General features: G+C 40.1%; 1 protein-coding gene across 1 annotated transcript in view; it reads left to right on the top strand.

Moving 5' to 3' along the window:
- Window positions 1-15,992, top strand: part of stj (voltage-dependent calcium channel subunit straightjacket) — a 504,277-nt gene that overhangs the window by 301,828 nt on the left and 186,457 nt on the right. The gene's annotated exons all lie outside the window — the stretch shown is intronic.

Here is a 15,992-nt window from a genome sequence, read left to right as displayed (position 1 = left end):
ATTTTCAGTTAGTTTGAATCAACAATTGTTTTCTTTACATCCTATTTTTCTAATTTTTCGGTCAATGCCACAGTCTTTTCACTTCTTTTTCGCTCAGTCTCCGCGTGTCTTTATATGGGTACTCAAGTAAATGTTCAGTGGGAAAGAAAAAAGTGCCAAGGGCCGAAGCGTGAAGAAAACTCTTCCCTGGAAAAACTGAACAAGACATCCCAAACCATATATCGTTCATTTCGAAATGCCTGGACATACTGTGTTTAAAATATTGGAGGTCATAAGCAGGGGTAAAACCAGACTGGAGAAGACAGTTCTAGAACAGACCAGTTGTATGCACTGACGCATAGGACTGTCACTTACTTACAGTGTAGAGAAATGGCTAGTGAGAGTGTGTTGCAAGACGGTTGATGCGTGCCCGTTCTAATCGGAATGGGATTCGAACAGGCGCTTCAAAAGAGCAGTGACTATGGAGACTGTGATAGATGGAAAGAGATACAACAATACAGCGACGAGAGAGAGAGAGAGAGAGAGAGAGAGAGAGAGAGAGAGAGAGAGAGAGAGAGAGAGAGTCATTCAGAAGGGAAGTGATGAGGCGAAAAGCTTTTACCTCCATCCTGTTTAGAAGAGCTATACGAGAATGTGATGAGCCTTCCCCCTTCCCACACACACAAAGGTGAGCGGTACTCCACACAAGAACAAATAAAAATTATGTTCAAAATCAGCACCTGGATAGAACTTAAAAAAAAAAAAAAAAAAAAAATCGAATTGTGTATGCCACACCCTGTCTCTGAGAAGCAGATTTTGCTAAGAAAGTAGTGTGCTTTCCCCCCCTTTATACATTCAGAAAGAAAGATACCCCAAAGATACTGGAAGATGAAGGACTGGGTTGTAAATTGCTAAAATACTAAGTGAATATACTGTGAAAGGTTTTGGCGGGTTGAAAGATGAAGGAACTGAGGTGTTGGTGCATCAGAAATAATGTTTCTTTCACTCCACGCAGAGAGAGTATATAAATCATAAACCACGTGTGCCATAGCCTTATCTCGTGATAGCTGAAGTAGCTGCTGTGATGGACGCTTATAAATAAGTGAAGGGTGGAGTTATCAAAGTGGACAAGTGTACAAGTAACGTTCAGATCATTCATGAAGAAGAGGAAGAGAGTTTGTGATAGGAGAAAATCGCTAGGAACACCACTGCTGATAACTCAAAGAACAGTGGCCATCTACAAGAGAACCTCTAGAGTAACCAGAGAGAGTTAGAGGTTAAAGTACAGATACAAATTGTAAGAGGGCAGTTTGAAAATGAAAGAACTGTGCCAGGCCGTCGAAGGCATTTGAAATGCGAAGAGCAAAGGGAAAAGAAATCAACCGAGGTTCCGAAAAGGAGAAAAACGAAAGTGAGAAAGGGCAGGTGAGAAGATTGCCACTGGAGCTTCCCCGGCGGAGTCCATACTATACCCTTTTCACCTAAACTCGGCACAGAGTTTCATCCTTATTTCACTTATCTCAATGACAGAAGACGAGATAACTACGGCCTTTCATCTTTACTATATCACTTCTCCATTACTAGCACCGTATTCTGGTGGTAATTTATTGTTAAAACTCGGCATTCAAGACAGAGAGATGGAAATTTTAGGCCAAGTTAAAGTAAAACGGGTGTAGTTTAACTCTGACTTCGGGTATGTACTTTTATATTGCATTATAGCTACTGCCAGACGATTTTTTTTTTTTTTAGCTCTTTCATCCTGGAGGGGCTAAGGAAAGCAATATTTAACTCCAACCAATTCGTCAAGTTTCTTCAGAGTTAAAAAAAAGCCTGTGTTGGTAGGAAAAATAATCAGTGAAAAAATAAGTAAATAAAAAGACATCTCGTGAGCTTATCGTCATCGTTTCCCATATCTCTTCGCTCACTCTCCTAGTTTTTCACCTCCTTTGGCTCAGTTTCAGTTTCTCCACGTTTGTCCTTTTCATTTTATTCAACCCAATTTTTTTTTTTTTCAACCATTTTCCACTTAATTCACTCATATCTTCCAATGAGTTACCTGATTCAGCTGATCCTCTTACTGTCCATTTTCCCAAATTTCTTCCCCCATTCACTCAGTCTCCTCGCTTTTCATTGCTTTATCTCAATAAAACTTTATTTTACGAGCTTACTCCTTTTAGTTTAACTCGGCTAATCTTTATTCTTATTTTTCTCATATCGTTCACTAAGCCTCTCTCTCTCTCTCTCTCTCTCTCTCTCTCTCAGTATCTTTCCACTCCATTTTCCATATTCCCATATCTCTTCGCTCAACTATATTTTCTTTCTTTCATTTTCTTAGTATCCCTTCATGGGAATTGCAGCTCTTTTTATTTATTTATTTTATTTAATCAAACTTTAATCCTTAATCCATTCCCATATCTCTTCGCTCACTCAGCTATTCAGCCACTTTTCACCTCGTTTCCCTATTTGCCAATGTATTTATTTCTACAGTTATTATTCCTGCCAATGTAATTATTTTTCGTTTTAACCACATCTTTTACTTTCCCATATATTTTCGCTCAGTCAGCAATTCAGCTCCTTTTCCTCTCCTCCTCTCATCCTCGCCCAATCTCTCTTCCCTCTGTTTGTCGATCTTTTCATATTACTTAACACTACGTATCTGCTTCTACTGCCTATTTTACCATAACTCTTCGCGCAGTAACCCAGGCAAAGTGTTCTCTCCTTTTTATTTCTTCGTTTCATCTACTGTTGTTTTCAGTTTGGTTCACCCTCGACTTACCCCTCTCAGTCCCCCTATAATCCCATAATTCTTCGTTCACTCACACAACCAGCGTCTTTTCACTTCCTTTAGCTATCTTTCCGATATTATTTCCCTCTAGTTTGCGCTCATTCACAAAACCAATTTCTTTTTATCTCGTTTCATTATCTCTTACACTGCTCAATATCTTCCAGTTCACCACTTTCTCAAATCTCTTCGTTCACTCATAGAATCTCATTTCATTACTTTTTCATCATAGTTCATTGTCTTGTCAGTATCTTTTCTCCTCAATTTTCGTTCTTGTCAATTTACTTCTTCCATGTTGTAACCTTATCATAATCTTTTACTCTTTCCCATAATTCTTCGCTCACTCGGCTAATCTTTACCTATTTTTCACCTCCCTTTGCCCCGTTTCACAACAACTTTTCCCAGCAGTTATCGTTAGTTTCATTTTGTTTAACCCAACTTATCTCTTTCAACTCCCCCTTCTCCTATATCCTTTCGTTCACTCAGTGTCTCCTCACGTCTTTTTCACCTCCATTCGCTCTCTTCCCGAGTATCTTTTGCTTGCAGTTATTGTTCATTTTATTTTAACCCAGTTACTCTATTTCCCATTTTCTCATAACTCTTCGCTCACTCATTCAGTCTCCACATTTTTTCACCTCTTTCACCCTCTTGTCCATTATATTTTCCCTTCAGTTATCGTTCTTTTTATTTTTTTAACCCAATTACTCCACTTCTACTTCCCATTTTCCCACAACTCTTCGCTCACTCGCTCAGCCAATCTCTTTTTCACCTCTTTCGCCCTCTTTCCCAATATCTTTTCCCAGCAGTTATCGTTCTTGCTCATTTAGTTTGGCTCGTGAGTGAAATATTTTAAAACTCCTATCTGAGGCCCTGGCCACCTCTTGAACTAAATTCGTGTAAACTTGAAGGAACTATATTATGAAGCAAAACTTTTCCTGTTGGAGCGAAGGAGAGGAAGGAGGGAGGGAAGGAGAGGAAGGAGGAGGTGGAGGAAGAGGGGAGAAGAGAGGGAAAGAGGGAAGAGCGGAGAAAAGGAGAAGGGAGGTTTGGAAGGAAGGAGAGGAAGGAGGAAGTGGAGGAAGAGAAGGAAGGAAGGAACAATGGAGAAAAGAAGTAAGGATTGGAGGTAAGGAAAAGAAAGAGGAGGTGCAGACAGAGGTAAAAAAAAGTTAAGGACTGAAAAACAGAGAAAAAGAAAATTGAAGTTTGGAGGGAGAGGAGTAGGAGAGGGGTTTGGAGGAAAGGGAGGGAGGGAGGGGAAAGGAAGGAAGCAGGATTAGAGGCAGGGAAGAAGGGAGAGAAAAAGAGGAAGGAAATAGTTTTTGGAGAGACGGAAGGTGCGGGGGAGAGGAGAGCAGGAGAGGAAAAACGGAGTGACTGAAAATAAGGGAGAGGTGGAGGAGGAGGAGAAAGAAAGAGAGAGGGAAGTAGGGTATGGAGAGAAGTGAGAGGCGTAGAGGATGGGAAGTAGGGAAGGGAGGAAAGCAGAAGATGAGAAGAAAGAGGTTTGGAGGGAGTGCAGGAAGGCGAGCAGGAATGGAAGGAGAAAGGTTTGGAGTAAAAGGAAGGTAGGAGGGAGAGGAAAGAAAGAGGCTTGGAGGGAGTACAAAGGAAAGCAAACAGCAACAGACCTATTAGTTCTCTTGAAGCTGTTTGTTACAGGATAGGTTATCACTAACATAACTATTCTACCTGTAGGAAGAAGCGAGATGGAACACCATGCAAAATAGAAAAGCCATCATGGAAATTTCATAGAAAAGGATGAAAGGAAATCACATTCTGTACTGTTTAATCTGAAAGGGAAACACATCGTCAACTTAACTAACATGTTTTATGGTTACTGGTACGCATTCCATGTTTTGATCTGCAAGACATCTTAATTCATAAATGCATTATTCAGAAGCGAACGTACTTAACTAGGAATTAGAAGACATACTTATTCAGACGGTTTTTAAATGTGAGTATTGTACAACAGTAAACCACGTAAGGAAGCAACTTGTTCCATGTACGTACAACCCTATAGACCTTTTCCAGTGACGTCACAGAAATCACGTGGTTTTGTTTACGACTTCCTATTGGACGGCAAACTCCTCGCAGTAATGGTTGTCCACACAAGACTGTCAGAGATGGAACTGACTGATATATGCAGAAATCTGGATCAACTCCACGAAGATCTGTACAGGAACAAAATAAAGTGTTTTGGGCTAGATCCTTACACCATATCTAGGGGGAAATTCACAATTTTCAAGAACTAGGGACCGAAATCAGATATGGCGATCGCTGTCTCTATTTGGTGAACACCCCGTCAAAATTCACTGGAGCATCCCTCAAGGTAAACAGAAATGTCATAATGAATATGTGCATTATATCTAGCTGGAATTGACATTCTGTACATGTTAATCGTCTTGGTAATTAGTAAATGACTGACATGGGGCCAAGAGGGAAGAGACTGTATACACTGACTGGGAATCGAGTAGATGATGAATGGAATAGGTTGCCCAGTGATGTAGTTCCTGTCCTCTCTTTAGAAAGTTTCAAGCATAGGCTAGATATGCATATGACAGGTAAAGGTTGTATAATTATAAAATTAATCATTCTTGTACTCACACTCCTATGAGAGATGCCTAACATAGGCCTGCATGGGCTATTGTTGGCAGGGTAGATTAGTCACACTCTTGTGGGAGTTGCCAAACATGGGCCTCCATGGGCTATTGTAAGGAGGGTAGATTAGCCACACTCTTGTGGGAGCTGTCTAGCATGGGCCTATTGGTCTACTGCAGTTATCCTTTCTTCTTAATCTTCAAGTTACGTCCTAGTTTAGGTTAGGTTAGGTCGGCTGGGTTAGCTTGGTTTGGTATTAAAAAAAAAAAAAGTAATTTCCAACAAATGAATATCAGATTCAAATTAATCACACTATAATACACTGAGAGATGAATAGTTTAAACTTCACTATGAGTTGGGAGTAATTCTGAAATTTACTAAAAAATGTATTCATTCTGGAAATTTCAGTAATTATAAACCTAGATACATACACACAGCTAAATATATTTAAAACAATTTTACATAAAATGCATAACTGACAATATAAGCCAAAACTGTTAGTATTACTGTTGGTTAACTTTTACAAATGAAACATAACATTGACACAGATTTAAATTAAGGACATTTATTTCATGCTCATGAATACCACAACATAAAACTTAAAGACTTCAACACTATAGTTTTCATAATTTTACTTTTTTCATTAACAAAAGAGCCTTAGTACATACCTGGTAAAAGATAAATATTAATGGCTGTTCATATAAGTACAGTATTTATCCTCTCATTTGTAATGAAAGTATTTTTGTATTCAGTGAAGAATGTATATTTAACTGGAACATGTATGGTAGTTTGGCTTTCAGTGTAGCAATATTCATTTCTAGATAAAATAGAAAATGAAACATAGTAGTACAGTTATCTAAACTCACCTAAGCCTAAGTATGACCTAACCTATATTTTAATCAGTTTTACTTATGCATCTAGCATTCTTCATCTTCACTGTTATGAAGAAAATAGTTTATGTCAAATTTCTTTTGGGTGAAACTCTGGAATAATACGAAAACAAGACTTGTGACAATTACCCTCTCCCTCTCTTCCCACGCACACACATGGCCATGTGGGTCTTGTATTGTGATATTAACATAATTAGGATATCCCATGACATCTGCAACTACCAAGAATTATAAATATGCCCGTATCTACTCACAAGTCATCAGCTCAGATGATATACAGAGACAGGTGTAGGCCGTCGACTGCCAATTCTCCCTCTTCACAGCAGCTATTCACTTTAGTCGCCTTTCCTTATTGGCTGGAAACCGGTAGAAGTGTAACCCACTTCCAGTTTTCTGCCTTGTCTTACAGCCAAAGGCACAGCATTGGAATACCATTGTGGAATCTGCATTTCTGTCTCTCTCTCTCTCTTGGCGTCCGACAATTTGCCGTCCAATGTGGCATTGTAAATAAGTCACATGACTCGTGATATCACATGGAAAAGATCTATTGAAGAAGTGTTTAGCTTCATGTGAACAGAAGTGATGACGAACTAATCGCTCCTAGTATAATTCGACCTCTCTACCGTGAAGTACTTTTCGATAGCCATATACTGAAATCCCCTCGTAGTCTGCTCGTTGTTAAGGTAAACAGATTCAGTGCTTCCTCATATGGTTTGTTTCTCAATCTGGGTATCATTTTTGTCACTTCACTGCACTCTCCATTTTTTTTTTTTTTTAAATAATTAGGTGACCAGTACTGGACACAGTACTCCAAGTGTGGGCGTACTAAGGAATTATACAAAGTGAGGACAATATTTTCGGATTTATATCTGAATGCTTTAATCCAATAGATTTACTGGCTTTTTTAAATAGTCTCTGTACATTGTTTGCTTGATCTGAAACTTATTATAATTCCTAAGTCTATTTCATGGTTTACACTATGGAGTTGAACATTATTCTTGTTATAATTGCCCTTACATTTTTACTGTTAATGTTTGGCACTTTGCATTTATTAATTTTGAAGTCACTTGCCATGTTTGCGCACTATTAAACAATTGATTGAGTTCTCTCTGAATTGCCTGCCTCTGCAGTGCTATCTCTGCTCTGTTATCAATTTCAGTATCAATTTAGAAATCTTACAAAATAATGCTTCATCAATTTCAGTTACGAATAATAAAAAAAGAATAGGATCTAACACTGAACACTGTGGCACTCCACTTGTAACATCTATACATTCTAATTCTTTACCATTATTACGACTCTTTCCTTTTATCCGGTAAACAAATCTTCGATCCATCCAAGCCACCTGCTACTGAAATCATGCTCCTATTGCTTCTAAAGGAGTCTTTTGTGTGAAACTTTGTCAAAAGCCTTCTGATAATCGAGGTAGGCAACATCAACGGATTTAGTCTCGTCATACATGTTCAGTATATCATTGAGAAAGTTCAACAGATTAGTGAGGCAAGAGCTAATACGCTGAAAACTACTGATGAGGTTTTTTGTGTCTGTTTCGCAAACTTGCCTCTGAAAATAGTTGCATGCAATTTACAAACCACTGATGTTAAACTAGTTGGACAATAGTTTTCTGGTTGTGCTTTGTAGCCCTTTTTGAATATCAGGGTTACGTTTGCAAGCTTCCACTCATGATATTTCATTCTGTAGTTCCTTTCATACGCGTGGAGATAGTTTGTCCGGCCCCAGTGTTTTAGTTTCTGAGTTTACTGGTTGCATGGCGTACATCACTTTCACTAACAGTAATACCATTGATTATGTTACCTTCCTCTATGAGACGTGGGGAAACGCAGAAATCCTATGTATATTTTCAATTGTAAACAATGATGCGAAGAAAGAACTGAGATGGAGTACAAAGGAAAGCAAACAAAAAACCTATTGTTTTTTCGAGTATATCTGTTATCAGATAACTTGTAAGCAATGTTTCCGAGGTATGAGTCAAATACGAGGAGATGAATGCAGGCAGATTCTCACTTCATTAACCAGTCCCGAAGCAGGAAGGAAAAACTGACAAAGGCTGCCATGCACCACAGAAAAGCTGTCATGGTAATTTCATAAGAAAGTACGAGTGGAAATCATAGTCTATACTACCTTAGCATGCAAGGGAAAGAAACTGTCAGCTTTATATACATAACTATGTTGTTTTGCTGTTCTGTCCTCGATACTCCGTAATCTGAAGAGAAGAACATTGACTAAGAACTGAGGAAAAACACACCAGGAAGAAAATCCATTGTCAGAATAAACAGGAAAGAGGTGAAAACGAAGAAATTCTTTTAAAAAGTAATATATCTTAAAAATGCGGTCCTTAAACATTAGAGAATATACAAATAAGAATACAAAGAAAAACGAGAGGAAAGCCAAAGAAAGCACAGCTGGAAGGAACGAGGAAAGGAAGGAAGGAAGGCCAATGTCAGAAAGCACCGGGTGAGGGAGTGAAATTGGTGGTGTGTGTTGAAGGCGCTGGGCATTTTTATTAGCTCATTCAATTACGTGACGTCTTTTGGGATGATTTAGTCTTGCTGCCGCCAGGTGATTTTATTCAGTTCAGAAAAATCTTCTTTGCAATTTGAAATGTCACCCTGAATAAAATAGGAGACACGAAAAATAAAATCCTAGACGTCTTAGAAATAAAAGGGTTAATTTATTCAGATTTTTTTTTTTTTTTTTTTGTAAGTTCTCTACGATTTTTCAACTTATGAGAGACTTCTCGATCTAGAATGGTTAGATGTGTACCCTCGTTATTCCCTCCATACAAGAAGTTTCCCTTTAACCCGAATGAAATCACGTTAATGTCCTCTCTTATGTTACTGATGCAAACGATGTCGATGTTGAAGATATAAACAAAATCCACGTGAATGTTAAGGCGCTGTATGCAAAATAAATCGGCAAGGAAGGGGTGACTACGATGTTTGTCCTTGCATGCGGGAATGCGGTACACACACACACACACACACACACACACACACACACACACACACACACACACACACACACACACACACACACACACACACACACACACACACACACACACACACACACACACACACACACACACACACACACACACACACACACACACACACACACACACACACACACACACACACACACACACACACACACACACACACACACACACACACACACACACACACACACACACACACACACACACACACACACACACACACACACACACACACACACACACACACACACACACACACACACACACACACACACACACACACACACACACACACACACACACACACACACACACACACACACACACACACACACACACACACACACACACACACACACACACACACACACACACACACACACACACACACACACACACACACACACACACACACACACACACACACACACACACACACACACACACACACACACACACACACACACACACACACACACACACACACACACACACACACACACACACACACACACACACACACACACACACACACACACACACACACACACACACACACACACACACACACACACACACACACACACACACACACACACACACACACACACACACACACACACACACACACACACACACACACACACACACACACACACACACACACACACACACACACACACACACACACACACACACACACACACACACACACACACACACACACACACACACACACACACACACACACACACACACACACACACACACACACACACACACACACACACACACACACACACACACACACACACACACACACACACACACACACTGCGCACTATACCTATCACTCTAAACTCTCTTTTCCTTGGCCTTTCCCTCATGTCCCCACTCACACCGCATCTTCATTCAATCTCCTTCATATTCACAAAATCCCTTTTATTCCACACCCTCCCTGTCTACACACACTACCTCTCAGTAAATTCACCTATCCTTCCTCCTCTCTCCTCCCCTCTTGCTTTTCTCTGTACCATTTCTGAAGCACAGTCTAGGGAGGTCTTGCTAAAACTAATCAGTAATAGAGGCAACATTTTAACTTTTGCAATTTATATTTGAAACTCATGCGAAAAGAATCACAGGACAAACAGGTTATACTGTAGAGCATGTTCAACTAAGCCCGGTACAGCATTCGAATCCAGACACAACCTGCATCTTGACTGCGATGGATATTTCGGCGTCTGGTAGTTCCTTACTCGTCTTTTTACACTTTTTGAGCTATACGGTCATTTCAAGAACCCGAATTGATAATAAGGGAAAGATGTCTAGCCAGAAGTTCATTCGAGGAAAGTTCCACGCCGAACACTTCCCGTCCACCTCAAACCTGTCAGTGTGTGAAAAAGTGCCAGAGAAGAAGCCAAATAGTTGCCCATCTAATAACTGTGAGTAAGAAGGATGAGGTAAGGGGAGAAGAAGGGTTGGGGAAGCTGATGTCTCCTACCCCACCTCCCTCTCCTCCCGTACCCACCCTTCTTACACACAATTACCACAGAGATGAGTGTCTAGTTACTGCTTCGTTATCGCTTGTCACACAGTCGGTGGCTCGAAGTGGTGGACCAGTGATTCAAACGGAACTTTCCTCGACTGATCGTGCATAGTAGTTTTGAGGTAACTGGGCACAGAAATAAAACCGTGAGGCCGTGGCAACAAGCGTATGCAAAAGGACGAAAGCACTAGGGGAAAAAATCCTTTGGGGAAATGTTATAGATATGCAAAAAACAAAACAGAGGATATGGCAAACTGATACACGAAAAAAAAAAAAAAAAAGCGAGTAAGAAACTTTATCCACGAATATGTAAAACAAATCCTTGAGCCCGAGGACGTAATTTACCAGTTATTCTTGTCACTTCCACACAGAATTTTTCAATTTAGGAGAGCAACCCATTAGAGTTTAACTTCTCCAGTCCCAAAAGGCTCTCCACAGCCGAATAAAGTTGTCTTTATAGGTCGAGTAAAACGAAAAAGTCGGTCAAGGGCATATCATACAAGGTTAACAGTGAATAAATGTGAGACCTCAAACTGAAAGTTTAAAATAAATAACAATGATAATAATAATGATAATAATAATAATAATAATAATAATAATAATAATAATAATAATAGCGTGTGTGTGTGTGTGTCTACATGTAAATGTGCGTGTGGAGAGGTGTGTGTTCAGGGGTTCTGTGATTGCATGTTTTGTGCTTGTTTTGTGGTGTGTTGTGTGGTGTAGTATAATGCAGTGTAGTGTAGTGCGTTGCGGTTTAGTGTGTGGATGTAATCATGTGTACGTACACACACACACACACACACACACACACACACACACACACACACACTAAAAGGAAACCATACATTAAATAATCTTACCTTCAGAACCGACCACCCGACGCACGAGACCCTCACCTTCTCAATGTTCCCCTTAATTCCCCAGCCTCTTCTTCTCGCTTCTCTTATAATATTTTTTTCACTCTCAAACAGCAACGACGCTAACGCACAACAGCCAGTAGAAGCACGCTAGAGGCGCTGTGCTCGGGTGGTGACCATGTAAACGACACACTGAACCGTCAATGAGATCAACATCTGAGCACTGTCTCGTTTCCAGGCTTCAAGACCATACACCGACAATAGTGGTGAAATCCTCCCTAAAACGCACCTAGGTTCCCAACACACACACACACACACACACACACACACACACACACACACACACACACACACACACACACACACACACACAAAACCAAGATCCAGACTAATTGAAAGAGAGGGTGAATGAGATGTGCTTCAATCCTAAGTCTCTCCGAGTGTTGCAGTCACGAGGTTATTCATATACACACAAAACACACGACCTGACAAACATCCAATAAAGTATAAATTACTCTTTAATCATTAATAACTTGTAAAATCCACAGATGTACTACGGAAATTATCTAAGGCCAGAAAACTTATACGTATTACCAGAGAGAATAACGAAAGTAATCGATTCCCTAAGTTAGTATATTTGGCAACTTAACCTTATCCCCTCTAACCACCCCACCCACGTAACCACCGCCCCCAATCCCTCGTCATACCGTCATTGCTACGTAGACGAATTTTCTTACTGTATTTAGTATTATTTCCATTTCGTTTATCTATCTATCTATATACCTATGCTGCTTCCCCCATTAACATAAGCTGATACTGGCAGTGTCATAATCTAGGAAGAGAATTTGAAAAGTAAATAGAGGAAGAAAATGAGAGAGAGGAAATTGGTTGGAGGGAAGGAGGAAACAAGGGTTATTGGAGAAGAAAGATGGGGAGAGAGGGAGCATGGGGTGGAGAAAGTTGCCAAATAGCTTTAGTTCACCATCCTGCTAACGGGTGGGATGGAAGTAGGAAGAATGTACTGTCGGTGGAGAGAAAGGGGAAACAGATCAGTGGAGGGAGGGTGGAAGTGGAAGGAAGGTGAGGGAGGAAGCTTTCATATAGATTAAATACATCATCATCATCATCACTATCATCATCATTATCATCATGATCATCATTATTATCATCATCCTTTTCCTAGCGATAAAGATGAATATGCAGTAAAAAGACAACATATGCAAACAAACGCATGACATCGCACAAAGTTTATTTCTTATAATTAATCGTAATACTGCACTGGCCAGCTCATGCAGCCCTTACTGTTAGTCGCGTTTTCATGCTAGGTTTCTTGTTTAATTGTGGCAGGCACGTCTCCCCTTCAGAATTAACCGATTCCGACCAAAAGTGGACACAATGACTAGCCTATGACCTAGTTGTGTCCGCAAGGTTTTGGTTGCTCCGCACCTACTCGCTGCCTAGCAACGGCTTTTTTCGTCCTTTTCACCTTTTGAGCTGTAGAAACATTATTAATGGACGTAGAAAGCTCTGACTTCTTTAGGCGCAATCTTGAAGTCATTCTCTACGGGAGAGGTGTCATCCGTTTTTCCCCCTCCCTCCTCTAGTTTCGAGTGGCAACCCCGAAGATTGGCCTCATTGTCCCTAGCAACCAGTACCTGTTTTCAGAAATGCTCCCGTAGTTCCCCAGTGGGTTGATGGAACTGAGTGAAAGTTTGCATGCTTATAGACACTGACTAGTACTACAACTTTTTACCGTACACTTATGTGCTACTTTGGCCAGGTCAGGGGGCAAAGGTCATCAAATGTGAAAATGGTAAAAGTAACTGAACTCTCACCACTGGAGCACCTCCATATAGAAATGACTTTTAGTGTCGAAACTCACTTCTGGTCGCTGGCAGCGCCACCTATAACTTGTTCCTCAGGTGGGCCCCTCCACGAATTTCAAGTCCTGTAGCTTCACAGTGGATGGATGGAATCGGAAGAAACTTTGCTTGCTTATAGATGTTAATAAGTACTATTTGGTCTCCTTAGAGCTGGCCATCGTCACCTATCGGCTTGTTAGTTAATATTTGTTAGTTCATCTGGACGAATAACAGAGCATACGCACTAGATGGCTCACTCTAACCAAACTCACCCTTTGCTGTAACTGCTTTCGAAGCCAAATAGAACCCATGAATTTATAGGGGTATATTCGGCGTCTGCTAGTCACACGGTTTTCTTAGTGGTTTCATGCCCTCTTTTAACATTTAGGGGGCATAAAATTATTCAAAATCCTAAACAGAGACAAGTGGTGCCAGGCACAACAAACCTCAGCCGACACCACTTACCGTATTTTATTGCTGTTAAATACTGACTCGGTTCTTCCATTTAGTGTCAGTGCACAATTAAATTCTAAGGTAATGGCGCAAGTGTTTCCAAGTTACGCCCTCTGAAAATCCACGATCTTGCATTTGACCTTTCAAGGTCACTCAAGGTCAAAGGTCATGCTGTCAAATGAAAGCCCACATGAGACTTTTTATATCTTGGTGATAGTAAATATATCTTCATCGAGTTTCGAGTTATAGCCCCCTGAATATCCGTGACCTTGAGTTTGACCTTTCAAGGTCACTTACGGTCAAAGGTCAGGATACCAATTAAAAACCCATATGGAATTTCCTATGTGTTGATAATAGTAAATATCTTCAACCGGTTTTGAGTTATAGACCCCTGAATATCCATGACCTTGAGTTGGACCTTTCAAGCCACTCAAGGTCAAAGGTCTTGGTGCCAAATGAAAGCCCATATTACGAGTTCCTGTATATTCCAATAGTAAATATCTCTATCTTCAACCGTTTTCAAGTTATAGCCCTCTGAAAACCCGTGACCTTGATTTTGACCTTTCAGGTTCACTCAGTTACCTCTAAAATTTAGTCACTTTCTTTGAGGACCAGTGCCCACATATCCAGAAAGTTTCATGTAATTTCTTTCAGCCGTTTTTTCCGTAATGTTGCTAACAAACAAACAAACGTAAAAACAAACTCGACCAAAAACAATACCTCGTCGGACTCTTTCGGGCGAGGTAAATATATGAAAGGAGTCTCGAGTTGCTACCAGGTAAATGCTTGGTAAGTCTCAGGAGTCTGCCCGGAAATTCCGTAAAAACGTGAGTCCGTGGCAAAGAGCGGTGGTGAGTACAACGAGAATGCCAGAACAAAGAAAGAGGGAAAAGCAAAATTATTTCCCCTTGCATATATAAAGACGTCATTCTATTAGAGGGTTTAACATTTTCACTAAGATGGCGTATTTCTGTATTTTATATTTACCGCTTCCAGATGGCTTTATTCAACTTCGGAAAGAATAAAGCCATAAAAGACGTCACCATTTTCAAGTGGATAAAAGTTTTCCCGACCATGACCTTCCAGCGGGCCACACAAATCAGCTGACAATCTCGATATTCGCGCTGATAATATTTGTGACTGAGATCTTTCACACATTCATATTCAGGCCATCTCTTTCCTTTCTTCTTTTTTGTTTTAGCCTCTTCAGTGCGATGACGTATTTTTATCATCTTTTCTAACACCAGATGATTATATTTAGCTCCAAGAAGACGTCAGGCCAACATTTTTTTGACCTCAGCGGTATGATTTTTTTTTTTCTTACACCCTTTCTAATATTAGATGATTTTATTCAGGTCAAAGAAGACGTCCTATAGCGAAGATGTTACTGAAAGATATCTCTAACCTCTCTAGTTCAATAGATATTTCTAAATTTGAAAAGAATAATCAGATATTAGGAAGAAGAAAAAAAAAGTCTTGGGAGTGAAGTCGTTAACCTTAGCGTGGTAAATTATTATGATTTTTTTACTTAATATCCCTCGCCTTCTCTAATATCTTTCCCATTACGATAACTTTTCACAAATTTTTAATATCTCTCGCCTTCTCTGATGTCTATTTCCCATTACGATAACTTTTCACAATATTACTTACTATCCCTCGCCTTCTCTGATGTCTGTTTACAGCCGCTCTATTCCTACGACGTTCAGTGCTTTCTCTACCAGGAGCAGAATGTAAAAAATCACGCCAGCTGACGATGTGTATAGGATTGCTTTCATTTTTTTTTATTTATGTATTTATTCTTTGCTTTTCGTTGTATTTTGACTCACACTGTTACCAAACATTTCGCTATCAAGACAGAGTGTGATAATAGTTGACTATTGCAGACGCTTGCATATCTTGTAAATTAGTGACGATCCTTACTAAATGCATCTCCCGAATTAACCTCTCTCTCTCTCTCTCAAAATTCCAGTATAAATATATATCCTGCAGCCATTTCC

The sequence above is a fragment of the Coenobita brevimanus genome, chromosome 100, assembly GCF_032717465.1.
Source record: "Coenobita brevimanus isolate Jiangsu-jjx chromosome 100, ASM3271746v2, whole genome shotgun sequence".
NCBI lineage: Eukaryota > Metazoa > Arthropoda > Malacostraca > Decapoda > Coenobitidae > Coenobita > Coenobita brevimanus.
This window is presented reverse-complemented; position numbering and strand designations above follow the sequence as displayed.